The 27,992-nt window shown below is 45.2% G+C and overlaps 1 protein-coding gene across 2 annotated transcripts in view; it reads left to right on the top strand.

Annotated features, from left to right (window-relative positions):
* Positions 1 to 27,992, top strand: part of VAV2 (vav guanine nucleotide exchange factor 2) — a 303,317-nt gene that overhangs the window by 60,355 nt on the left and 214,970 nt on the right. The window lies entirely within an intron of this gene.

The raw sequence follows: 27,992 nt of genomic DNA, 5'->3' as shown, positions 1-27,992 counted from the left end.
TGGGGAACAAAACATTGTACTGGTCGCTCATAAAGATAGACAGTTATTTGCTGAGATGATGTTATTGGAGGCAGTGGGTCTAGTGGATTTGGCAGAGATCTGGGACTCCGAAGACCTGGGTTCTGCTTCAGATTCTGCCACTGGCCTGGTGGCTCACCTTGGGCAAGTTACTTCATATCTCTGTTTCCCTTCCCTTTTGTCTGTTTTGTCTCCTGAGATTTGCAATTGCTTCTGTCTCTTGATAGGTGTACAAACAGTACTGAGAGCAGTGGGGTCCCAATCTCAGTTGAGGCCTCTAGGTGCACTTACGATATAATACCCAAATATATAGAGATCGGTTTGTTTCCACGATGGTGAGTAGATTTCAGGCTTGGGCTAGTTAATCCCTTCGGTGCTTTTGAAAAATGACTTTTCCGACCACCAGCCCCCCAGACAATAATTTTGTTTTATTTGTGCCGTGTGTTACGTAGATGAGAGAGCAAAGGGAGCATTTCCTTTTTCAGTGTTTAATGGCAGCACTGAATTCTGGATGAAGCCCGGGTGGAAGGGAGCTTCTGAATGGTTTTGACGCGAGTGTCTGTCTGAGATCCCTTTTACTAGAATTCAATGGCATTAGCACTGTAATGTTACTTTGATGGATATCAGGTCTGGGGAAGCCTTCACACACAAGGCAGTGTATTCCATTCTTCGGGCAATATTGGTGTTAATAAGTCACTCCGCTGTTTTAGGAGCTATGCATTGCTTTATGTCTCCTGAGCTACAAGGCATATGCTATGTGAAGGCATCCACTTTTCTGATTAGCTGAAGAGTAGCTTTCCACTGGCTGATGGGGAAAGATTAGATTATATTTATTGCCTAATTTATTTTGGGGACTATTATCTGGAACTTGCAATTGAAGGAGTTTGTTTTATGAGTTCATGATTTATGAACCGCAAGGGGACTCTTGTTCCAGTTTTGAGACTACAGATGCACAGAAGCTGGGCTGGGGGAAGAACTGTTGTCTCGAATGCTGGTTTGCTTTCACATTTTGTTGCAGTTTATGGTACCAAATGGCTCAGCAAGGTTATTAATTGGAGCTGGTTTTTTACCCATTGAGACCATACCAGCTGAACATCCTCCCACTTCTTTTCTCTCTCACTTACAATCGAGGTGTGACTGGTCTCTAGAACATCATTCTGCCTCTGCTGAAAGCAAATCAGAGGTTAAATACCATGGGAAAGTCGTACAAAATTACTTTCCATTTTGAATCACAAATTGTATAACTCCTGAGAGCGCAAAGGAGTCTTTAAATTAGATCCCCACTGGCCAAATGCAGACTTCAGCCACACGCAATTCTTCGTGGAGCCCATTCATTACTTAGATCAATAACACTTTTCAGTTACAGGACACTCATGCCATGTAAGAGCCTTTTATATACAATGCAGAGTAATGGTTGACCATTTAATTATATGGTAAGCACAGAGTAACGATGCTGGGTGTTTCCATTTTCAGATATCACTTATAGCTATTTCTGGCCTCCAAACTAGAAGGCCAGTTAGGTAACGATTACTAATGATGTTTGGACTTGCTGAAAGGTGCCAGGGGCATGTAGTTATTCTGTATTTACTTGTTGACCTTCATAGGCCGTCTGTAAATAAAGGGGCATTACATGTAGTATGCGCAGGAGCTTTCCGATGGACATCTGGGTTCTTTACAATAAGAAAAGTGCTAAAAGAACCCTCAAATTCTTCCCTCCTTCCCCCCAACAACAGGCTGATGCTTTGCTCCTTTAGATACAGTGAGCCGGATCCTCAGCTGGTCCAAAGCAGTACAGACTTCAGTGGAGCAACTGCCGAGTTTACATCTGCTGAGTTACTGCTGTGTCCATTTTCCTGTTGACTCCTATTCGGCGTCTGAGGGACCCTTCTCCCCTCCCCCCCACCCGTGTATTATTACCTTAGATTTACGTTGTCATGAACTCTTAGGGCCAGGTGCTTGGGTGTGTCTGAGCTCAGTGCATGTGGGGAGGTATGCGGTCGCACTCCACCCCCGTCTCTACCACTATAACCCTGAGGGCTTGTTCGTTCCCTGGCAAGAATTAAAGCAGCCTTGGGGCTGCTTTAATTGCACTGGCTAGAACGGCCCCCTACAGGTTTTCTCCTCTGTCCAGGATCTCTGGCTTTATGCTACCTCCATAGTGCATGGGGCTTCCTAGCTGCCCTCTGAGGCCAGCTTTCCGTCTGTGTGAGCAGACTGAAGGGTCAAAGATCTGTCCCCTCTTTTACCAGGCTCTGGACTTCGGAGAACTGAAAATAGCTGCCCTGTTGTTTCATTGCCTGAAGAAATAAAAGTCCAGTCTCAGTAACTGAAATACTCCTTTTATGGAGGTTGTGGGCATTTGCTTGGAGAATCTGACAGACCGATCTTCCATTACAGGCTGACCCTCATGGTGAAGACACAGCGTAGTCTGGTGGTTAAAAGGGAAACATGGCAAGTCAGGAGTTCTAGTCTTGTCTCTGCCATTCACTTGCAGTTGGACCTTGGGCAAGTCATTTCTCTGCTGGTTTTAGTGGCTTGTCTCACAGGTTGTTGAAGTTGGATTGATGTTGGTAAAGGGTTTGGGATCCTAAGTCAGAAATAGCCGTAGAAGTGAAAAGTTCTGTTGCTGTCATCGTGGGATGCTGGAACGCAGGGCCTAGGCAAACAGATGTGTATTTTTCTTGGGTGTTGCATAGTTTTTCTTGCCATGTGTCATAATTACCAAAAAGAATTGCTCTAGATCAGGGGTCTGCTTGCTTCCAGTGCTTTTTTCCCGGTGTTTAGACCCTGCTGTTAAGCAATAATATTTTGACAGTGACATGCCCAGATCTGGCTAAGATTTCTAAAAGTGACTACGGTTTTGGAAAAAGCAACAGAGTCCTGTGGCACCTTTAAGACTAACAGATGTATTGGAGCATAAGCTTTCGTGGGTGAATACCCACCACGTTAGACGCATACGGTTTTGGGCATTTCAATTTTTGGGTGTCTGACTTGAGATGCCTTTAAAAAGGCCTGATTTTCTGAGGGCAGGTGCTCAGCACCTTCTGTGCAATGAGGCCTCTTCAAGGTCTCTCAAGTTGCACCTGCCAAATCAATAATCACCTTTGAAAAGCTCAGCCCGTATGCGTGTGACTTCACTGCAGCTGCCGTGGGTGTGGGATTCTGAGGAAGAAGCACACCATTGCCTTCAATTTAGGGTCAGATCCTGCAATGCACTGACTTCCTCCTGAGAGGTACTGAGTGCCTGTAACATCCGCTGAAGGAAATGGGGCCGTTCAGTCCTTGGAAGAATCCTGTAATAGCAAAGGGAACAAAAATAATGCCCAACTACGTCTGTGATTTTTTTTTTTTTTGCTCTGTACATATGTGCATTTAATTTAATGACAGCAATAACATAAAGCTTAGCTCTTGCATAGCTCTTCAATTTGTTGGCACTAGATGTAATGAGATCAGATGTACATAAATATGGATTAAACGCTTCATCACTGAGTCAGCATGGAGGCAGCGAGGTTCATGAAAGGGAGTTACTCACTTTCAGTAACTTGCAGTAATACGCTTCAGGTTTCTTTTTTGTGGAGAGATAATTCACCATCCATAAACCTGTGGAGTGTGCTGTTTATTAACCTCCTCCTTCTCTCTTCTGTACTCCCAGGCTTGTTTAACTGCCCTGACTTTCTGCTGAACTTGATGGAATGTTTCAAAGAACCTTTTTACGAGTCCTGGGTCTCTCACGGTCTGAACTGTAGGCGTGCAGTGATGCTGCTATAAAAATCAGAAGGGGAAGCCCAGTCATAAATCCCCTGAAATACAGGGGGATGTTGACTCTTCCAGCATCTGAGATAAACCAGTTGTTTCAGTGGGCGTGTTGCTTCTGGTACAGAGACTCAAACCATTAAAGTTCGTTTAACTTTGCATGTCCCTGGCTCGCACAGATGGGCCTCAGCTGCAGAACTTGGATGTGGGTCTTAACTCTTCCAAACGTTTGGGGAGTATTCGGATGCAAGAGTTTTTTTTTTTCCAGGCCCATCTTTGATCTGATCAATTAATCTTCACATGCTGCAACTGTCTCACTGAGCTGGCTCAGGGGGTTGCGCACCCGTGGCTTGTTTTTCGTGTCTGGTGCTTGGGGAAGGAGGAGCGCGTGGCGGGGGACCGTGGTGTGTGTGAATGTAGCATGCGTGAGTGGTTGCAACACTACTGGTTTGAAGAAGGGAAGCAGGGAGGAGAAAATAGGGAGGCTTCAGGGAGAGGGAAATATACTAGGCTGATAGGGAGGTGGGAAGTGCTTATTATATGGTCAGATGAAAACTTGGTGTACAAATGTTTACAGCATGTATTTAAAATTTGGAATCATTTTTCATGTAAAGAAGTACCTTTTCTCCCAAGAGGCTGCAGGATGGCCTGGTGGAATATTCTTGAAAAGGTCTAGGCGGTCCAAAGCCAGGCCCGATCTTTCTGAACCTGATGCCTTGGCTGTTCCATGTCTGTGACTTCCCCTTTCCTCCGTCCCACATCCTTGTTTTCAGAGGTGCCGGGCACCCACAGCTCTCGCTGGTTTCACTGAAACCGGTGACAGCCACGATGCAACTGACTCAGGAGCTCTGCAGACGGACCCGCAACTGATTTCTGGTTTCTCCTGTGTTGGCGGCTGCTCTACTCTCCCAATCTTTCCTCAGTCCTCGTTGGCTGAAACAGGATCTTGTGATCTCAAAGTGCTGTTTGGATTCCACAATAATAGGAACCTTTATGAAAACTTCAGTGAGAAGAGCATTTGCACCATAGCCTGGGAAGTCAAAGAATGCACCAGTGCACATGCATAGATGCCCCAGCTCTGCAGAAACCAAGATGCCTGACACTGTAAAATTTACTTTTTTTGTTTTTGTTTGTTAATGAAACATCATTCCTCGACAGGGCCCGATCATCAGAGGTCCAGAACGCTTGCATCACCTGCTGACTTCAATGGGAGCTGTGGGGGCTCAGCAACGGCTACAATGTGCTTCTAGTTTTTTTTTCCAAGCAATTGTGGTGTGAAATATTGCCAGAGTCGATACAACTTTAATTCTCCTTGGTTTTGGGCTTTAGAAGGGAGATTTTTTTTCAGAATCAGTCAAGGGATTTAGGAAGACACATTCCCACTGGAAAGAATTGGCACTAGTCTTGCTAATTTCTTAATCATTTTTTGAAAAAATGTCCCGTAAAATAACCATCTCCTCCTTTTGAATTTTATTGTAATACCCCTTTGGCAATATTTTAGTGTGTGCCTTCAAAATCAGGCACTTATTTATAACATGCTCCGTGTGCTGTAAGGGGGAGGGAGAGAGAATTATATGATATAATATAGGTAATTGAAAATTACAAGGCTCTGGGTAAATGGATGTGTTCCGGTGCCATGATAAACAAAGACAGCTAAACGCCCACCCTTCCACCCACAGCCAAGCTGCTGGCAGTGCAAACAGCTCTGCTTTTCCCATCCTTTGTTTGTTTTGCTGGCTTATTGCAGCCAAGAAAGAATTAAAAGCGATGTGTTTTTCTTTAGCATGGTCACTCTCTGATTATCTCTTTGCAATAGCACTTGTAGGGGTTGGGAGGTGGGGGGAGAGGGAGGGCCATTAGCAGAGCTGAATGTAACCAACTGCTGTGAACCAACATCTGATCTTAACACCGGAGTTCATCCTCTGTGGCATGTGTCCTGTTTATTTACGAATCCTCACGTTGAATGCCCTACAGAACAGATTTCACCTTCTTATAAGTCCCTGCACTGACTAGTCAGGTGACCATTGCATGGTAGTTGGATGTGTATCCAAAAAGGGGCAGAATCAGAAATAAAAATGGTTCTACTTGCTGTACAACTTGTCAAACGTGGTGGGTGGGTGGGTTGGGATGTGAGAAGAATTATCCAAAAAAAAGGCGTGTGCATTTCTTTAATCCCCAAGACAGCAGTAGTGTAACTGGCCTGCAGAGAGAGGGTGTGTGGGTGTGTGAGAGAGAGGAATATTGGCAGATCTTTACTTACAGAGATGAAGGATGACTGCACGAACCCATCAAGACACCTAGCGCCAACCATGTCTGTTTTTTAAACGAACGTGCTGAGATTACAGACTGCCGTAGCATACTAGTTTCTTAAAAGAACTGCAGATTCGCAGATAGACATCCTGGTCTGTTTTAGAGCGAGCTGATTTGTAGCTCAGCTGGGATCCAGTCCTAGAACATTTGGCCGGAAACTTTAAAACTGCAGTGGAATCATTAAGAGGCCTGGGGCTCTAGATACCAGGATGAACAGTAAAAATGGATGGTGTGTGTGTGTGTGTGAGTAAAAATCCTTTAAAGCAAGGGCTTTTTGGCAGGAGGTAAGATAATATCAAGCTTCATACTGTGTTTTAATCCTGTGATCATAAAACTTTACCTAGTTTAGAACGAAGAAGCTGCTATGATGAATGGAAAAGGGGGAGAAATATCCACCTTGACTCTGTTACTAGACAAACTTCTTATCCTTTCCTCTTACCAAATGTTGCAAAGTGTTTAGTTGTAATCTATTCGGGGGAGAGGTGCTCCAAAATTTTCAAACAGCACTCAGCAGGTGCAGTGTGTCGAACAGATGTTTTCAGCTAAAATACTCAAAGTATGTACAGGAAGCCTTGTTACTGTACTTCCTTAAAACACGAGACAAATGAATTTCAGATTTCTGTGGCTGCTCAAGCATATACCAGACAGTGCTTTCTGTTATGCAGGGTATTGCAGACAGTTGGGGTTTGTTTAAACATTACTATGTTTAGCCTTTAATTGATAGTGATGACTGATGCTATGTGCCTAAAGAAAAGTCCGCATTGAGGCCCTGATACTGTGGGACACGGTTTTTACCCGTCCAGAACCAGTAGCTGGATGGAGATCTTCTACTTTTTAAGCTCTTAAGGGCAGGAACTGTCTCTTTCTTTGGGTTTGTACAGCACCAACCAGAATGGGGCCTCAAATTTGGTCGCAACTCTCAATTTCCATTCCGTAGGCAGTTTTGATATTTCAGGTTTTTTTTTCTGAATTGGATTTAAAATAGATTTTCCCCCTTCCCCCCGAAATGAAATTTTCAACCAGTTTTCTCTTTGGATTGATTGGGAATGTTTTTGTGTTGATAAAAGATTACTTCTGATTTTGACTCTTTTGAAAAATAAATCAGTGGGGGGGAGGGAATCAAAACAGTGGTTTTAAAAATGAAAAATTGAAGTGCTTTGTTCCGCTTTGTTCCGAATGAAATTTCGTTGAAATCAACCTGCGAAAGAGTTTCAAGAAAGAGTGGCATTTTCCAACGTGCTAGTAATTAATAACCATTGAAAGCCTGATGCAGAGACGTACCTATGAAATTGCTATATGGCCATCTGGAGGGGTGTGCTACATAGAGTGAAACCTCCTATGAAGCAAGTATTTAATTGCACAATAATCATGTTAAATGAGCTGAATCTCTGTCCTGTGCATTTCAGAGCTCTCCAATATGTCATGAGTTCAAGAATAAAAACCCTCCTTTGTCCAATAAATAACTGACCCTGGAATAAAGTTTTAGGCATAAAGAACCTAACTACATGGAATTTAGATCATAAAGTGAAATGGACATTTATTAAGCCAACATTTGGCGAAGGAGTGAGGTTCCCAGATCAAAAATAAGACTTCGGGCTTGTCTGTGTGGTGCAGCAGTGCACCCCGGAGCAGTGTGAGTAATCAAGCGTTCAGAAGTGTTTCACTCTAGTTGCCCTGTACAGCTCCCACCCCAACATGCTCTAAAAGTGCATTGATCTAGTACTATTTCAAGTGTGCAGTAGGTACCTTTTTAGAGCGCAGCAGTGGGGTCTGGCCAGAGCAGTTAGAGCGCCTTTAAAGTGTTGTGCTCTACAGTTTGCATCTGTCTGGTGCACATTGCGGACAAGCCTGTTAGTGTCTTTTCATCCAAGGTCACCACAAGGAGAGGTGCCTTGTAAAGATACGCTCGCAAAGTACGTTAAACCCCACATTTTCAAATGGGGAAACTGAGGCACAGGCAGGGTGACTTTGACACTATTGGAAACGTGGGCGAGTTGGCAACAGGATACAAGTGTTCTTATTTCTGATCCTTTGCTCTAACCATGAGGCAGCAGTGCCTCTTTGGATGGTAAAATATGTTTTGAGCCAGGGCTGTAAGAATGGTTCATGTCCTATTACACACACAAGAACTTTCATTGCAGAATGGGCACTCTCTCTAAGAGTGGGCTTCTTTGAACCTTTTTGTATGCTGTACCCGCAAACCCTCCTTTTCAAGCTATGCCAGTGCTACGGCCCTGGAGCAAGGTGGCAGAAGTTAGTGTGCGTCTGGGAGTCCCCAGGCGTCCTGTGTTGCCGGAGTTAACTTACAGGGGATTGTAGTGGCACAGTGTGTACGGTATTTGAGAGGCAGACACGTAGCTATCTGTAGAGGCCAGTAATAATCCCCTGCCTTACGGTTTTATGCAATTTTGCACTGGATCTTTAATGCAAACCCTCCTGTGATAATACAGCCGAACCCTGCCAGCCCAAATAGCACGAGTGCCATGCTGAGTGCCCAAGCTGTGAGCTGGGCCACACCAGGCAATGTCCCCTCCCATCCTCTTGGCCACAGTTAGCCCTGTATTGATTACAGCTTAGGAACCACGCTTCCTTTCGAAATCTGGCAGCTTGAGATGTGCAGTGACTGGATCGGAATCTGGCTGATGAGAAACATGTAATGCGACATCCTTGGGTGGCCCTTGACTATGGCATTCTAAGCACTTGCTCCTCCTGTGCGGCTTGACAGCAGGGAGAGGGAAGGAGTGTGTTGAGGGACTGCGGCTCAGTATAAAGCTGCTGGAACTCCCAGCAGCAGATGTGCATCTCCACTGATGCCACTAGAGGAAAGGATCCGCTTACAACCGGCAAATCCTGCTCAATATTTTAATAGGTCTTTAGTGATACCATTTAAGAGGAAGAAGGATCCTTCCTCTTCACCCAGAGGCTGCAGTGGGCTTCTGTGAAATGACAAGCAAGGGCAAAGCATTTCATTTCTTGTCATGTAAAAGCAGCAAAGAGTCCTGTGGCACCTTATAGACTAACAGACGTATTGGAGCATGAGCTTTCGTGGGTGAATACCCACTTCGTTGGATGCATGGTCTTCTTGTCATGGTGCAAGTAAGAAACCCCAGATCCCACCACCTATCTTTTCCAGTGGGCTCCAGATGTGTTCTCGAGTCAGGCTGGGCAGAGCATTCTGGGGCAATGAGGAGTTTGTGACATGGGTGCAGGCCTTTGCTTTTCTGTGACTCAACTCTGTCATGTGAGCTGATAAAAGTCTGAGCGTGTCTCCTTCTGCCATTGCACTTAGGTTTTGGAACTGTCTCTCCGTACTCGGTGTGCCAAACCACTTCCCACTCTTAGCTCAAATCCCTCCTTATCCACAAAGCCCTTTCAAAGAGGAACCCACAAAGAATACAGACTGTGATTATTTTATTTTTTTTAGGACTGGTGTGTGTCAGATACAGACACATGGGCCCAGTTCTGCAATCCTTCCTGACCTGGGGTGAAACTCACTCTGGTGTAGGAAGCCTGGGCAGCTCTTCGGCTCTGCGCTGGCATGAATTTTACTTGCTGAGTAGCAGTGTACTCATTCACTCAAACTGCCCTTTTGGTGTCAGCGGAGCTATCTGTGCAAGTCGTGTCCAGTGTAAGGATTGCAGAATAAGGCCACTGTACTGTAAGCTCCTTTGGGTAGGGGCCACTTCTGCTTGCGTAGTATTGAGGGAATTGATGGGGCTCAATAATATCACCCCACAGAAGCTTTTAGGTGCTGTGAATCTACCCTGTGCCTTTTTCTTGTGTCTTCTCCCCTCCGCCCTTACAAATCTGGACTGTTCATAGCCCTGCTGCTTTCCAGTGAAACTGAAAGAGCCAGAAATGTTGGTTCTGGGAAGTTTTTTCTTTTCTTTTCTTGGCTGCTTTCCCTGGGATTTTCCAAAGGGTTCCATTACGGGGTATTATGTTTCAGATCAAACAAGTATTCACAAGACCCTTCCCAACTGCCGTTGTCTGGTTAGGAGAATTTCTGCTGGTAAGCCTCAAGTAACCTTTGGAATATTTAACAGGCATGTAATGAAAGATGTTGATCAGGATATATCTAGGTTTTTCTGAACACGTATAAATTGCTTTTCTGTTACTCTTGTGAGCTTTCTGACCCCCACTCTCAGTAATTTTATACAAACCCCCGGAAACGGGGCTCACGCTTTTTTTTTTTTGTGTGTAGCTGGGAATGGTAAAACATTTACTGAAGTCGCTCTCGCCAAAAGTCAACCTGTTTCCTACTGTTTTACCCATTGTTTGAGAAATGACTGGTATTAGTTGAACCCTTCGAGGTCATTCTCCTGGAACGGCTTTTACTATGTCTTGCCAGGTTTAAAAGACTTAGTGACACCGTCAACTTGAAAATCACAGCTGGGGTTGGAATCTTTGTACCATCTATAGTTACAAGTCAGACCTTAGATGACCACAACTGGAAGACGTTAGCAGGCAAAGTGCATTTCCCTCCATGTTTTCAGTGTTTACTTTGTGCATCTGACAGCACTTGGTGTATAGCCTTCATGGGGGGCGGCGGGAAGGGAGCTATCTCAGGAAATACTATTTAAAGGGAACTTTTATCAGTAACTGGAATTTTGGAAATTAGTTGCTTTCAAAAACATTCAAGCTGATAGAGCCCTGTTACATTTTCCATGCTGGGGGGTGACCTGCTACCTACAACTGCAAAAGCTGCATATGGTCTTATTAGAACTGTTTTGCATTAACGTGCAAATGAATTTTTATTTTTATTTTATTTTTTTAAGGGCCCATTGGCACAAGCTTGTATCCCATAAGCATTCAGGTTAAACCCGGGTTCTGAGTTATTCCTAGAGGGTGAGATCTTACAGCAACACTTTTAGTGATAGTGACACCGAGAGATGTAGATCACAAATTGTATAAGTAATTAAAGGTGCCCAGAGTTTCTGATACCTTTAAGCAGTTGAGTGTGTTGAATTCCAAGGCCCTGATTCTCCAAACACTTAACCACATGTGCAGGGTGACTCCTGTGAATAGGCCAATTGAAGTAAATGGGATTATTGACATGAGACACGAAGTCCTTGTAATATTGGGGTCAAAGTTTAGGACCCCGATTCTGCAGTTCTCCCCTTTCTTTCTCCCAGGCAGCTCTTCCCCAAGCACTTGTGCAGTGGAGGGGGGCTGAGGAACTGGAATTAAACCCTGGTTCACCGTGGCCTAAAAAGGGGAGATCACCATTCACCATCATGCCTTTAATAGCAAGACACCTATTGGGGAGTCAGATAGAGCTCTTCTGTTTGTTGTTTAAAACTAGGCTAAAATATCTCTGGAACCATAAAATCTGGTGCTAAGGATTGTCCCAAGTTCCTAGTATACAATAGAGGCAATTAATTTACTTCTGCACAAATTCACATGGGAGTAAATTTGTATCGGTGTAACACATAAGAAATAAAAGAATAAGTGTCAATCGAAGGTGGGTTACCTAGCTCCATGTGCCTTAAAATGGTGCCGGGGTCGTTTTCCATCTCTGATGAGAATTCCACCCCATACTTGTTGATATGCAAAAACCAGTTTATTATTAGAGCAGGTTAGTAAATGTGTTTTGTGGAAAATTTTGATGAGAATAAAAAATAATTTTTATCCATTTTGCAGAGAAAATTTCGATTTTTTTCCCCCCTCAGCAAAAATGTGAATACCAAAATATTTTGACGAAGACCAGAAATATTTCAACTTAGAGATGCAGCTGAGGTGCCTCAGAGATTTATTTATTTATGTATTTATTTATTTATTTTTGGTGCCTCATGCTCCCATTCTCACTGGATCTCCTGTTGGAGATGGGGGGTGGTGCATCATGGGAGTCCTTGGCCATAGTGCATCATGGAAGTAGTAGTCTGAGAGTGCCCAACCATGGAGGGAGAATGGAAGTGCAAGGCAATTGAACTACAACTTCCATGAGGCACTCCAGTAGGATACACAAAATAAAATATTCTGGCATGTCGATGTTCAGTTGTTGTTTGGTGTTTTTTAAAACTAAAATGAAATCCCCAGTCTGGGTGGGGTGTAATCGTGTTCCGATGGCTTTTCAAAGCCACTCTCTAGACCATGCCATACAAAGTGAGGCTGGAATGACTGACCCAACAGAAAATTGTCTGCATTAGCAAGAGCCACTAAGCATAACGTTCTGTTGAATGGAGACCGTTTCCCATTGGAGCGTACTACATGTTAGGCTTAGGGGGGTTTATTTATATGAACCCTTTTTATTTTGTTGGCTTGTATCCTTTTTCTGTGACTGGCGGAAAGCATGGAGTGGGAGGAAGAACAACCCAGCTGCAGTGAAAACCATGCCCTGCAGATCAGTGCTCCACCTGCAGTCAACTGACAGCTCTGACTCATTCTCAGCATTTCTCTGATTGATCTAATGAGCCTCAGATGTTGATTCTATAGCTAGTTCATTTAAGCTTTCAGTCTTAACAGTGTGTATGTAAGTGAGACATTCTTATCTTCAACATCATTCACTTCCCACCAATCGCATATTAAAAGGCCATCACTGTAGTAAGAGAGCAACATTAACGAACCATGGGTAAAACTACACGACCTGGGCACACGCCACTTAGCACTTTTCTTGGCCTCCCATCCCAGTCCCGTCATTAGTAATATTGGAGAACTTTGGAGCCAGCCTGCAGTCACTAAATATTTTGCAGATGTTTCGAATAATAAGGCATGGCCTAGAGAGGTGGTTGGTTTAGCATTGTCCGAGATTTATGGTGAGGATTTTGCAGCTCTAGGCCTGGTCTGCACTAGGGGGGGTGTTGATGTAAGATACGCAACTTCCCGTAGCTGAAGTCGACCTATCTTATTCCGACTACCTCCCGTCCTCACGGCGCGGGATCGACGGCCGTGGCTCCCCCGTCGACTCCGCTACTGCCGCTCACTCTGATGGAGTCCCGGAGTCAATGGGGAGTGCGTTCAGGGATTGATATATCGCATTTCGATGAGACACGATATATCGATCTCCGATAAATCGATCATTACCCGCCGATACGGCGGGTAGTCTGGACGTACCCTTTGTTGCTTAAGTTTTTAGTAAAGGTGGAGACTACTTCAGGGTACAGCAGCAACATGCAAATAGTTTTATACAGTTATTTACAAGCTAAGCCCTGGGATGGGGTGTGCTTTTGGGATTTTTTTGGGTGGCGCTACCTCTGCTTATGCTGGTAACAGCCTCCTCTCATTCCCTTTACCCAGTGCTACTTATTGATGAGTGTCTTCTCCTCTGCAGCTCCTGGGAGCGCCTCCTTGCATCTCTCTTCCCCATCAACTGCCCCCAGATAACTTAGTTCAGCAAGGTAGTTAAGCATGTGCCTCCCTGTAAGCATGAGTAGTCTCATTAAAATCCGTTGGGGCTGCTCTTGTATTTAAAGTTAAGCATATGCTTAAGTACCTTGCTGCATCTTCCATGCCTATTCTTATTTTTTCTTGTCCTCTGCTGCTATGATTCGGATCACATTTAACGCAATACATTGGTTTTGGAACATGATTTGTTTGAAAGATTGTTAACCAAAACAAAGTGTTTGGTCTTGCAGACTGTCAATTTCTATGTAAGGTGCTTATATGGCCCTATTCCCCTTTACCATAGTACTTGAGCACTCAGTCTTTAATCCTCAGCACACACCTGGGCGGTAGGCCATGTTCTGACTGCCATTTACAGATGGGGAACTGAGGCACAACGCGGCTTGCCAAAAGTGTCACAGGATATTTGTGGCAGAGCAGAAATAGAACCTGGGTCTCCTGTGGCCCAGGCTAATGCTCTAATCACTGGACCATTATTCCTCTCCTAAGAGTGCATAGTCCCATTGACGGCAGCTGAGTTACTCATGTGAGTAGGGGCATATTCATGCAAAGATCAAGCCCTGAAGCTGCAGTGAAGGCTGCTTTTGGAAAGGTATGCGGTAGAACTCAGGTTAAATTTTTACCAATAGTATGACTCTGTTAGAACTAGGAGAGTAATTTCCAAATTGTCCCTGTTTTGGTGAATATTTGTTAAAAATTTTGGAGATGGGACTTTTTTGCTTCTAAATCCCATAGGTGCTTTTGAAAATCTCCACTACGTTGCTGAGTTTAGAAATGTTCAATGGCACCCTTATAGGACTATGAGCCAATAGGGAAAATAATATGCCATCCTACAAGACTGTACTGTAGTATTTTGCAGTACACCCATAACTTCTGGTCTGAAGGCGCAGCTGCACTCTGTCCTGTTTTTCTACCACACATTCCAAATATTTATATTAGTTGCTTTGTGTCAGTCCTGCCAGGGTAATGTCAGGAAGGCTGCCTGTGAAATTCAACTCTCCGGTTTCTAGAATCATACTCATTGGAGCTGGAAGAGAGCTGTTGGTTCACAACCATTCCATTTCCCAGGGCCAGTGTGTGTTCTCTCTGTAGTATATAGTATAATCATTCTAGTGCTTTGGCAGTCTAGTTTGAAGAGATGGGCCTTCCCTGTTTCCCATGGGACACTGTTTCTAATCTTGTTAGGAAGCTTTTTGTGATACTTCGCTTAGTTTCCTTTATTTAATTTCATCCCATTTCACCTAGTTATATTCCACTTGTACAACCTGAAACAATTCATACAAATGAAAGGGGTGTGTGCGTGTGTGTGTTGGAAGGATGGTTTGGTGGCTGAAGGCAATAGGCTGACACCCAGGATGATGGGGTTCAATACCTGGATCTGCCACCAACTCGCTGGTGTGGCGTGGGGCATGTTGCTTGCTCCCCTACAGTTCTCCATATGTAAAAAAAGGGATAATAAATAGAGCTGCTGAAAAACTTTCCATTGAAACTTTTTTTTCCAACAGAATTTTGAGGTTTCGACTAAACCAAAACCTTTCCAGGATGTCTGCTTTTCTTGAAACTTTTTGAAAAATTTTTTATTAGAAGGATCTCCTCTCTCCCCCCACCCTCCGAAATGTTAAGGCAAAAGCAGAAGCTTTTTTGTGCGTGTGTTTTGGACTAAAAAAATTCATTTTTTCAGATTTTTTTTTTTTTGGTGTCTTTGAAATAAAACAACAACAAATAATTTTTCCATAGAAACCTCCTGCCTTACTTTCTGACCATCTCTGATAATAAGTAATACTTTCTCCTTGTCCACTTTGATTTTAAATTCTTTGGGGCTTCTTTCTGTGTGTCCGTTCAGCATCTCGCACAATGAGTTTGTAATTTTGGTCGAGGCCTTTAGGAACTACTGTTACATAAAGAGCAACACCATTGTTCCTTACTAAGGGTACGTCTACGCTACCCGCTGGATCAGCGGGCAGGGATCGATTTATCGCGTCTAGTCTAGACGCGATAAATCGACCCCTGAGCGCTCTCCCGTCGACTCCTGTACTCCACCGCCGTGAGAGACGCAGGCGGAGTTGACGGGGGAGTGGCAGCAGTCAACTCACTGCGGTGAAGACACCGCGGTAAGTCGATCTAAGTACAGTATGTCGACTTCAGCTACGTTATTCATGTAGCTGAAGTTGCATAACTTAGATCAATTTTCCCCCCTCTCCCCGCACACCCAGTGTAGACCAGGGCTGAGAGAGGCCCAAAACTGCTAAGCTGACACAAACCATTGCTAATGGCATTCCAATTGGTATGAGTGTGCATCAGTCAGTGAATGGCACACAAGAGTGAAAGGAACTGGGGATCCATCCAGGCAAGATTTAAGTGCAAACCTGGAATGTAATTTTAAGGGAAGCCCCACTGTGGCGGTACTGCTATTTCTGTGTGTGCATGCAGAAGACAAAACGCACGATGATGATGCTAGAACACAGTTGTGAAAGTTCTGCTTACTGAGCAAAGGCCAATCATGGTTGAAAGCAAGAACATTGCTCTGTTCCGCCTGTAGGGTGCATCTGAATTTGATGTGATGGAATCACTGTCCGACGGGAAGGAGAAATGTAGTCTTCCAAGTCATTGGGCCCCAAAGATTGTGCAAAAAATTGGGTCTCTCACACAGAAATAGCACTCTTTCTGATGTGCACGGGGCTTTATCAAAAGGACCTCTGTGCTACAGAATCAGAGCTGAGATCACAGTACACTGAAGATGTGAACTGAGCTGGTTGAATCCCAGGCTCTGAACATAGGAATAACCATTCTATGTTATCTACTTATCTCGAGCCTCACATTTCAATTCCACTCCGGGGGCATCATTTCAGAAGCTGGATTTGTACTGTAAAGTAAATTTAGTGTAAAGTAGTAATAAAAAAACAATCATGCCACTAGAAAAAAGATGAAAAGTGATTATGTGAACATAGAAAATTCTACCTCAGAGCGCAGAGCGTGGATGTCAGTGTTTTATGACCTCTTTTTGTGAGAACAGATTAGAGCAACGGTGATGAGGAGAAGAAACATTTTTCATAAAGAATTTAAGCAATAATTAGAGGTGTCTCTCTGAAAGGTGGATAGGCACATGCTGCTGGTGGAGAGATTCCCCCAGAAAATATTTGGGAAGATGAGGGGAGGTGCTTTTAAAGGACCCTTAACTTTTCTCAAAATATTTTTGGAAGATCAGAGCTGCTTTTTTTGCAGTTCTGGTTTTCACCTTGAGATGCTAGTAGCGTTGGAGTTCCATAGATTCAGAGTTTAAGACCAGAAGGGACCATTAGATCCTCTAGTGAGTCTGACCTCCTGTATAACACAGTTATCCTTTTATAGAGCCCTTTTATAGTGTCTGACTAGAGCATATCTTCCAGAAAGGCATCCAGTCATGATCTGAAGACATCCAGAGATGGAAAATCCACCGCTTCCCTTGGTAGTTCCAATTGCTAATGAGTTGTCAGAAACGGATCCACCAGCAGCACTTGGGGGATTGCTTTTTCAGAAGTGCTGAGCACCTACAACTCTCATTGAAGTCAGTTGGGGCTGTGGGTGCCCCGTACCATGAAAGACCAAGCCGTTAAGGTACTGCAGTGATGGCTGTTACACAAAACCTTTAGGAGTATTGGCCAAGATGATCAAAAGGCCTAGGGATTTTGAGTGCCCCAATTTTTGGTGCCCCACTTAAGCACCTCAAAAGGGTCTGATTTTTCAGAGCACATGTGCTCAGCACTTTTAGGAAATTGGACATCTTTATAGTGAGTCTGTCTGTGCATTTAGAATAATTAATTATTGGTCATTCTGCACTTGAGAATTTTTCCCCACGAAAGCGCAGGCACCTGTTGCAGGCAGTGGTGCTCTGAGGTGCAGAAGGAAGTCAGGATGTCTGTGTAAAATCTGTGTTTCAGAAGGGACAGGCTTCATGGTATAAATCCAACTGGCAAGACCACATGAAGGACTTTAACCTTGTGGGCCTAGTTCATTTTCTTTTTGTTTCCCTCAGTCAATTTCCTGCATCAGCTAAACACCAGCCTGCTTTCCCTCCCCCTCTCCTTTGGATAATATTGCTCAAATTATTGGAGTGTGAAGAATTGACTCTTAAAATGCCCATTGGCAAATTCTGTTTGAGCATTGATGAAATCCAACCTCCCTGCAAGCTTATAATTAATGACAAACTGCAATATGGTGAAGTTTGATGTGCTCCCTGGTGAAAACATCTGATCGTCCCTCCCTTACACGCTTGAGGTCACTAGATATCACAATCACTGAACATCATAAGCTCAACCTGAACCAATTACAAGAGGGAGGAAGGAGGTGGGTACAGGGGAGGGACAAATCCAGGCAAAAGGCTATGGGTTCATCTCCATCACTGGTTACCACTCCCACCTCTCTGCCTTGTGCTCTGTTGTCTCTAGATTTTGAGGGCGCTGTTTTGTCTTCACACTTGCCTGTAAAATGCTTTGGACGTTAATGCTGTAGAAATGGCCAGGTTCGCTGGGCAGTCTGTAAAAACGGACAGACCACGCTTTTCAAGTGCCACTGGGCATGTGCTACAGATCCCCCTCTGTACCAATCCACGGAGGAGATGAGGGAGAGCCCCCGGCTGTGGAACCGTGACTCTTTAGCTGATGCTGTAGCACCCTTTGAGCTCGGGAGGAGTGCAAGCTCTGGTGTGCTGGCCCAGGGGGCAGTCCTCATCCCAGGAGGTAGATGTGAAAGGTGATGTGATCAGAGGGTTAAGCTTCGTGCTGCCTGTGGCTAGGTGACAGGTTGTGCAAGGAGGCAGGCAGAGTGGCAGAGTATGGCCCTTTGGGAAGATTGTGATTTGCACCCGAGGGTCAGAATTTGGTCTAAACTGTTAGCTTGGGGGGATGGTTCTTTTCTGCCTATGTTCACTTACTGTGATACCTTGTTACTGTCCTTTGAGGAGAGGACACTGGCTGTGACTGTATCTTTCTTTTCCTGCTGAATCATTCCACCAATTTGCAAGAGAATGTCTCTCCTAATCCATCCTGGCTGTCTTTTGGTTCTCTGCCTGTACCCCACCGAGTACAGTGGCATCCTGGTGCATGGCTAGGCAGTACCCCAATACTAATAACATACAGTAACTCCTCGCTTAACCTTGTAGCTATGCTCCTGAAAAATGCTACTTTAAGCAAGATGATGTTAAGTAAATCCAATTTCCCCATAAGAATTAATGTACATAGGGGGAGTTGGGTTCCAGGGAAAAAATTTTCGCCAGACAAAAGACTATGTTTTATTTATGTATATACACAGTATAAGATTTTTTTTAAACAGTTTAATACTGTACCCAGCAATGATGATTGTGAAGCTTGGTTGAGGTGGTGGAGCCAAAGGGTGGAAGAGGGTGGGATATTTACCGGGGAATGCCTTACAGCTAAATGATGAACTAGCACTCGGCTGAGCCCTCAAGGGTTAACACATTGTTGTTAATGTAGCCTCTCACTCTACAAGGCCGCATGAATGGAGGGAGGAGACGCTGCATGGCAGAGAGAGACAGAGAGACACCGTGCGTGTGAGAGAGAGGTGTACATTCCCCCTTTAAGTACAGTGACCCCACTCTAAGTACACTGCCTTTTAAAGTAGATCCGCAGTAGAGACAGCAGCTGCTGCCAGCCATCTTCCTCCGTCCTCTGCTCTGTCGTGTCCCCCCTGCTCTGTGGAGGTGGGTTGCAAGGGCAGGGGGCAGACACCCTGACATTAGCACCCCTCTTTCCTCCCCCTCGGTGCACAGCAAGCAGGAGGCTCCCAGGTGCAGCTCCAAGGCAGAGGGCAGGAGCAGCACATGGCAGTGTGAGGGGAGACAGCTGAACTGCCCGGCAATTGATAGCCTGCTGGACAGCTGCCGCCCGTACGGGGAACTTAGAGGGGCTGCTGCTCCACCCTGGTTCCAAGCCCCCACCAGCTAGCGCCAATGGGCTGCTCTTTCAGCAAGCAGTGAACAAAGCAGGTAGCTGCCAAACAACGTTCTAAGGCAGCGTTGCACAACTTTAAATGAGCATGTTCTCTAATCGATCAGCCGCGTAACAACATTAACCGGGACAAGTGGTCAAGTCCTAAGTGTTCAAAAATCAGGCGTCAAGCCCACCAAATTGAGATTTAAAAAAACCAAAACAACTTTGGGTTTTTCTATTAGTTGTTGAGCGTTTCTCTATAGCTGAGGGCTAGAAACAATTTTTATTAAATGAAAGCTCCAGTTCTCACATAATCCTGGGATTCCAGGAATTGGGATTTTCCAAAAGACCCCATCAAATAGCATGAGACTTGCAATAGGCTGACTCATGTCATTTTGTCGTCTCATACACTCGATGGGTAGGCTTGGCAGAATTCAATATTTATTTTTAAGAATTTTGACCGAGAATATCGATGTTTAAGTTTTAAGTATTTTCCTCCCCAATTTTTAACAACTTAAACTTTCGTAGTTGTGGGAAATGAATGGGTCAGATGATTAAATAATCAGGGCGGCCCAGGGGGGCAATTGGCCCCGGGCCCTGCAGGGGCCCCACGAGCCCTGGCCTGGCGGCGTTCCGGGTCTTCGGTGGCATTTCGGCGGCAGGGGGCCCTTCAGTGCTGCTGAAGACTGAAGGACGCCCCCCGCCGCCAAAGACCCGGACCACCGCCAGGTGAGTACAAGCACCGCAGCTCCCCAGCTTTGCCCCAGGCCCCCTGAATCCTCTGGGCGGCCCTGTAAATAATGACCCTAAACGCTGAGATTCACAAAGGTAAAGCTTTATGAATGCCGTCTAACTGTCTGCAACTCCCGTGCGGCGAATGTCCCAGCTGGCTGTTTTAGCAGACCTGGAAATATGGGCTAATTTAGGCAGTATTAATTACAACACCTTTATACACGTTAAGATAGGACTAATAAGTTCTTAAGCAGCATCCTGCTTACTTTGCTTATCTGTAAACTCTGATGATTATTAATGGAAATATTTTTTTCGTGTGTGTGTGTGTGTGTGTGTACGGTGAAATCAATGTTTACCGACACTTACTGATAACAAATCTAATCCTTCCAAGCCTACTGATAAATATGCATCAGACTGCGAGAGCTCCATGCAGCATGTTGTTACCTAGTTAAACCAGGCTTCTCTTTTGGGCTGAGTTCTGCCATGCATTCAACAGTAACGCGACTTGAACAGCCAGTCGCATTAGGAAAATGGGAGTGACAGGGCTGAAGCTGGTTTTAAGAGGTTATTTCCCCTCCTTGTCCTCCCCTCCCCCCGCTGCCACTGGACCAGGATTGTGCTTCCTGCAGCACAGGGTGTTGGGGTGGTGGTGGTCTTTGCTGCCTTGAGCTAGCTGGGGCATTGTCTGCGTGTTTGATTGTTGCAGGCATAGTACAATTGGACACATTCTTCTCCCCTCCTAGCACCCCTCCCCCGGTCCCTCATTACTATGACCTTTTATGTGATGGAAAATAAAGAACTAAAATCCAGGCCAATAATAGTGATTATATAATTAGTGGCTTTACCTCAGCATATTTTTCTGCTTGTTTTCTAACCTTGCTGTCAATTGTTTTCATCTGTTAGCGATTTGTGACTGCCAGAAGATGCTAATTGTATCCGAAGCAAAGCAATTTGATGCTTTCCAGGAAAACAATGACTAGTACATTCAGGGTCAGAAAATGAACCTGAAACCCCTTAATAAAGGTGAATTTTCATGTTGCTTTTCCAATGGCCGACCTCAAATTCTGAATTAGTGTGTCCTAGAGAATAAACTATGAATGCAAATAGCTATAATATCCACAGACATATAATCACCTCTATTTGTGTGGGGGTGTTTATACGCACAGATGAACTAGGTGCTGAATCCTCAGCTGGCGAACATTGGCACAGCTCCTTTGAAATCAAAGGTGTTTTACTGTACCTCTTTTGTCTTTTTGTCTTTTGCCTTGGTGTTCACACATCAACTGCTAGAAGAGGGCCTCATCCTCCCTGATTGAACTAACCTCCTTATCTCCAGACTGATTCTTGCCTGCATATTTATACCTGCCTCTAGAAATTTCCATTACATGCATCTGACGAAGTGGGCATTCACCCACGAAAGCTTATGCTCCAATACATCTGTTAGTCTTTAAGGTGCAACAGGTCTCGTTGCTTTTTACAGATCCAGACTAACACGGCTACCCCTCTGATACTTGATCTTTTGTCTTAGATGTTTTGCTGTTAACCTATAGCTCAGGTGAGCAGAGCCCTGAGCTGTTAAGTGCCCTGGGATCTGTCTTCACTAAAGCTATGATTCTGAGTTGTCATACTGTACATTGCAGCAACAACCGTGAATTCCTAGATAGCCAAGGGCTTGCTGCAGCACATACATCTCTCTTGTTTGTTTCTTTCTACTCCCCATCCTGTTCTTCCCTCTCCTCCTGAGCCTCCTTCCTGAATGTATTTATCATCTTCCAACCACTGTAGCCTTCATGCCGCCGCCTTTGTCCCTCCCTGCTCCTGGATTGTGCTAATCCTCCTTGCAAACCAAGTGCTCCTGGTAGGAGCAGCTTCTGCCAGAGCTCCCCCGGACAGCCCAACAAGTATAGAATCTGGGGCAGAGCCTCCCATTACAGTTAGTGGATCTCTGCCAGTTTATGCGACCAGAGGCTCTGGTCTTGTGTATTTACGAATCATCTGCAAAACCCTGCACTGCTTGGAACTTGGACCATCAATCTCTCTCCTATACTGTCTGAGCTGTGTGGTCGGTCTGATTTGGATTGTAAACTAATTGGGGTAGCGAGTTTGTACAGTGCAGAGAGCACGGCACTAGCAGCATAATGGCCAAACTCTGATACCTTTACTCACTTTCAGAAGTTCCTTACTTGGTGAGTAGTCCCAGTGAAACTGAAGGCCTCTTTATGGTAATAAGGGATACGCCGTGTGAGTAAGGGGAGCGGAATCTGGGCTTTAAAAAGTGTGTGCGCGCGAGAGATATAAAAATATTGCTATTCCTTTGGCAGCAGGGGCTAGCGAATATTCAGGGTCTTGCAGGGGTTGTTTCCTTAGGATAGGAAATCAATTATGAGTCAGGTGTGTGTATATATTTGGTGTCGTCGTGTTCTTCACAAAGAATGTACACACGGTCCTGTTTCCCTGACCACAGTAGAAATAAACAGCAGGTGATTTCCTTGCCTAGAAGTTTCCAAGTCTGCCACTCTAGTGAGCTCTGTGCCCTCTGCATCCTCTCTGGGTGCTGCTCACAACTGCTTCTCCAGGCCTTCTGCTGATTTTTCTGTCTCTAAGACACCCAGGCTGGAAAGCCAATATCCTAGCCCTTGCATTTGTAATTGGTGAAACCCCTCAGCCTACGTGATTTAGGGCTTGTCTAGAGGGGAAAATATACTTGTTAGAATTATACTGCCGTAACTTCCCATGTGGACACAGTGAAGAGTGAATAGTTATCTGTATGTTGTGCTATTGTAGCCATATCAGTCCTAGGATATTAGAGAGACAAGGTGGGTGAGGTAATATCTTGTATTGGACCAACTTCTCTCTCTCTCTCTCTCTCTCTAACAATAGTTGGTCCAATACAAGATATTACCTCACCCACCTTGTCTCTCTCTAGTTATCTGGTCATTTCCCCACATAGGCTAGCCCTGACCTGTTGTGTGACTTGGGCAGTCCTGCCATTGTTTGTAGCTCTTTGTTAAATAAAGGGGTTTGATCAGGAGCGGCGCCAGGGTTTTTGCTGCCCTAGGCGGCAGCACTCCTCCTCTGAGCATTCGGCGGCGGGGGTCCTTCCGCTCTGCGTCTTTGGAGTACTTCAGTGGTGGATCCCGGAGCGAGTGAAGGACCTGCCGCCGAATTTCCACCGAAGACCCAGAGCGGAAGGAACCCCCCCACTGCCGAATTTACGCCGAGGGTGGCAAAATGCCGCCCCACAAATCCTGCCACCCTAGGCGACCGCCTGGGGTCGCCTAGTGGAAGCGCCAGCCCTGGGTTTGATTAGTCCTTCCTCTAAGCCTTAAAGAGTTCTTGGCACACCCACCCACCCACCGGGGCTATGATTTTTTCCTTAGATCAGCCACTCACCTGATGGAAGTAATTCGCAGTTTTCATCATAACGTATTTATGAACATTTGCTCTAATATGACAATGTTTTATCAGATAATCTGCTACTATCGATGGGAGGGGGAGAGTTAGGAAAGGAAACGGAGGTTTGGAAAGCGCCCTGGAATGGGTCGGATCATAGAGTGTTTGTGCTGTGACTGGGGTCTTGATGTAGCTCGACCAACATTCAGCATACGGTCAAGCTGGTCAAGCACAAGGAGTTGGCCCCGTTCTATACCAGAGCAGCTTCCACAGCCTGGAACCCGTATCTCCGAGGCAGTGCCGGTGTCGGCCCCGTGACCAAGATCTATGGGGGCCACCAGCACAATGGCGTCATGCCCAGCCACTTCAGCCACAGCTCCAAGCGCGTGGCCAGAAGGGTGCTGCAGGCCCTGGAGGCAAGGGTGGCTCCAGGCCCCAGCACGCCTGCGGGAGGTCTGCCGAAGCTGTGGGACCAGCAGACCCTCCGCAGGCAAGCCGCTGAAGGCAGCCTGCCTGCCGTGCTTGGGGCGGCAAAATGCCTAGAGCCGCCCCTGCCTGGAGGGGCTAAAAATGGTGGGGAAGGATCAGGATGGAGGTTGCAAACTCACCCCCAAGGACAGAGAGATCTGGACAGAATTGCTGGCCAGGTGGCAGCTGCAAACAAGAAACATTGAAATGAAAGTCAGATAATTAAAAACCAGTTCCTGTTCTTTTGTTCTTTTAAAACGACTGAGCTCCCTTAAAAGGCAGCATACACAAGCTGACAAAATGCTGAGGTGGGTTTCTCTCTCCGGTGACATTTTTTTCAGGTTTGTTTTCAGATAGTGTCCTTTAGATGTCCAGCTTCTGGAAGCAAATAAACAGCTGGAGATACAACCGCCCTGTGTGTCATGCAGTATTAATTGTAGGGTTCTTATAAACAAAGTTTCTCATCTGACTATTCCAGGCAGATATTGGCATGTCTAGCCTAGAGAAGAATTCCTTTAAAATAGCGTTGTCATTTCCCCCCCCCCTACAATAGGCAGCTCTTTTAATGTGTGACCTGTTTAAATAAAATGTAGTGTTTTTTTTGAAACCCCATAAAACTGACAGATCCACTTAACTTTTGGCACGTTCCTGCCTCTCCCCTTCACCGCACACTAATCCAGATGTATCCTGCATCTTTTTGCCACAAAAAGTCTTGTCTAGATATACCTATTGATTACTCTTATCCGTAGTAAGTTCCTGTTAGAATACAAGTGATCTGAAGGGCAAGCAAATCTTTAGATATTAGTTTGTTTTTATTTGTATTCCTAGCCACTTTAAAGACAGTGTAAATGGTTTTAGAAACATAAATCGTGTTAATGTCATAACAAGGACATAGAAAAAAATACTAAGTGAGATTATAAACATCAGAGGATTAACAGGACAGGTGCAAAGGCCTCAAATAATATCAGAAGGTTAAGTTTTGTGTTTGAACTGTGCGCGTTTAGTAAAGCTGGTCAAATGATCGTGGGGGAAGGGTTCTATGAAAGATCAGAGTGGTGAAGCCTGGGATCAGAATATCTCTGTCTAAATCAGTGGTTCTTGGGCCACGGGCTGCTTGCAGCCCAATCAGCACACAGCTGCAGCCCATGTGACATCCTCAGGGCCCTACAGGTAGTATATATAGTGTGTGGATGCAGCCCACATAGAGAGCTGCGTGTACAGCCCACAATGGTGACTAGGTTGGGAGCTACTGGTCCAGATAATTCCATGGACCCCTCATAACTGGCTGCCTCATAAATAGTGATGGATTTTTCTTAACACCCTTGCAAGATACGGAAGTGCTGTTATTCCCGTTTCACGGAGGGGGAGCTGAGGGCACAGAGCGATTACACGACTCGCTTGAGGCCACACAGTGAGTCAGTGGAACAGCTGGTAATTGAACCCAGCTCTCCTGAGGCCCTGTCTTGTGCTTAAGGTATGTCTACACTGCAACAAACCAACAACAAAAACCCACCTCGCAGCAGAGAGTCTCAGAGCCTGGGTCCACTGACTTGGGTTCCCACTACGGGGATAAAAATAGCAGTGTAAACATTCCCGTGCGGGCAGGAATCCAGGTTCTGAAACCCAATGAGAGAGGAGAGTCCAGATGTCTACACTGCTATTTTTAGTCCCGTAGTGTGAACCCCATGAGAACGAGTCACTTGACGAGTGGGCTAGTGCTTGGGATGTGCTATAGACCACTGGGATCTGATTTGGATATGGATAGAGACCTCTTTAATATTTACTTCATGGGAATTGTGAGATCATGTGAGACTTTAACTTCCCACATATAGACTGGAGAACACGTGCTAGTAATAACAGGGCTCAGATTTTCCTGGATGTGATAGCTGATGGATTCCTTCACCAAGTAGTTGCTGAACCAACAAGAGGGGATGCCATTTTAGATTTGGTTTTGGTGAAAAGAAATGGTTGTAGGGGGACAACCTTGGTTCGAGTGATCATGAGCTAATTCAGTTCAAACTAGATGGAAGGATAAACAAAAATAGATCTGTGCCTAGGGTTTTTTATTTCAAAAGGGCTAACCTTAAAAAATTAACGAAATTAGTTAGGGAAGTGGATTGGACTGAAGAACTTGTGGATCTAAATGCAGAGGAGGCCTGGAATTACTTCAGGTCAAAGTTGTAGAAACTATCAGAAGAATGCATACCAAGAAAGGGGAAAAAATTCATAGGCAGGAGTTGTAGACCAAGCTGGATGAGCAAGCATCTCAGAGAGGTGATTAAGAAAAGCAGAAAGCCTACAAGGCATGGAAGATGGGAGGGATCAGCAAGGAAAGCTACCTTATTGAGGTCAGAACATGTAGGGATTAAGTGAGAAAGGCCAAAACCCATGTAGAGTTGAACCTTGCAAAGGGAATTAAAACCAATAGTAAAAGGTTCTATAGCCATATAAATAAGAAGAAAACAAAGAAAGAAGTGGGACCACTAAACACTGAGGGTGGAGTGGAGGTTAAGGGTAATCTAGGCATGGCCCAATATCTAAACAGATTGCCTCAGTCTTTAATGAGGAGCTTAGGGATAATGGCAGGATGACAAATGGGAATGAGGATATGGAGGTAGATATTACTACATTCGAGGTAGAAGCCGAACTCAAACAGCTTAATGGGACGAAATCAGGGGGCCCAGATAATCTTCATCCAAGAATATTAAAGGAACTGGCACATAAAATTGCAAGCCCATTAGCAAGAATTTTTAATGAATCTGTAAACTCAGGGGTTGTACTGTATGACTGGAGAATTGCTAACATATTTGTATTTTTAAGAAAGGAAAAAAAGGTGATCCGGATACCTACAGGCCTGTTAGTTTGACATCTGTAGTATGCAAGGTCTTGGGGAAATTTTTGAAGGAGGAAGTAGTTAGGCACATTGAGGTCAATGGTAATTAGGACAAAATACAACATGGTTTTACAAAAGGTAGATCGTGCCAAACCAACCTGATCTCCTTCTTTGAGACGGTAACAGACTTTTTAGGCAAAGGAAACACAGTGGATCTAATTCACCTCAATTTCAGTAAGGCATTTGATATGGTTCCACATGGGGAGTATCTACTACTCTATCCTAGTGATAGGGAACAATTAGAGTAACTTTACTGACTGATTAGAGCTACATCAAGGATTTGCACCAAACCTGGAATGTGCTCAGATTGAGCCTCAGTTTGAAGTTTGATACGTTCCTTGAAGAGGGGGATGCCTGTGGAGCTATCAGCCTACTTCAGTGACCACCCCACCATCTTGGCACCTCTCCTCATCCATCTTTCAACTCACCCCCTGCCCCCAACACCTCGTCACAGGATTTACGGGGGAGGGTGTTGGTGTTGGCCAAAGTCCAATCCTCAGGTGAACTTGGAAGGGGCTGTTTACACTGAGTCCACAGATCTGGAAGTCAGAGAAGCGACTTCCTGCATAAATCAGTTCTAGTACTTTAAGGGTTTGCTGTGGAAAACCAAACTGGCTGACAACATTGAGTGCTGCAGGGTGCTCTTTGCAGAGGGGCGACATCATGCACTGACCCTTACGGCCAAGCTAGTCAAAAGAGGCGAACGAATCTGGGGGCCCAGTTGGATTCACCTTAAAGGGGCCTGATTGCCAGAAAGTGCTGAGCAGCCAACCTCTGAAAATCGGAGCACGTAGAGCTGTCTCAAGTCAGGCACCCAGGATAGGGTTGCCACCTGTCTGTGTTTTACCTGCACAGTCCAGTTTTTGGCTTCTGGGGCCAGGTGCCATTTAAGGTTCCCAGGTGCCAGGTTTTCAGGAACGTGGCAACCCTAAATGGCACCCGAACCAAAAGCCTGGTTATCGGGGGCACAGTGAGGCACCAGGTCACTAACCTGTGCCAGCCCCTGCTCAGCCAGGGCAGCTTCCTACCTGCAGCCAACTCCTTGAGACAATCCAGTGAGTGGCTGGGGGAAGGGAAGGAGGCAGAGAATGGGACTGGGTCCGGTTACTAGGAATTAGAAAGGTGGCAACCCTAACCCAGAATCTTTAGTTCTTTTGGAA

Source organism: Mauremys reevesii, linkage group 19 (assembly GCF_016161935.1).
Source record: "Mauremys reevesii isolate NIE-2019 linkage group 19, ASM1616193v1, whole genome shotgun sequence".
Lineage (NCBI taxonomy): Eukaryota > Metazoa > Chordata > Testudines > Geoemydidae > Mauremys > Mauremys reevesii.
This window is presented reverse-complemented; position numbering and strand designations above follow the sequence as displayed.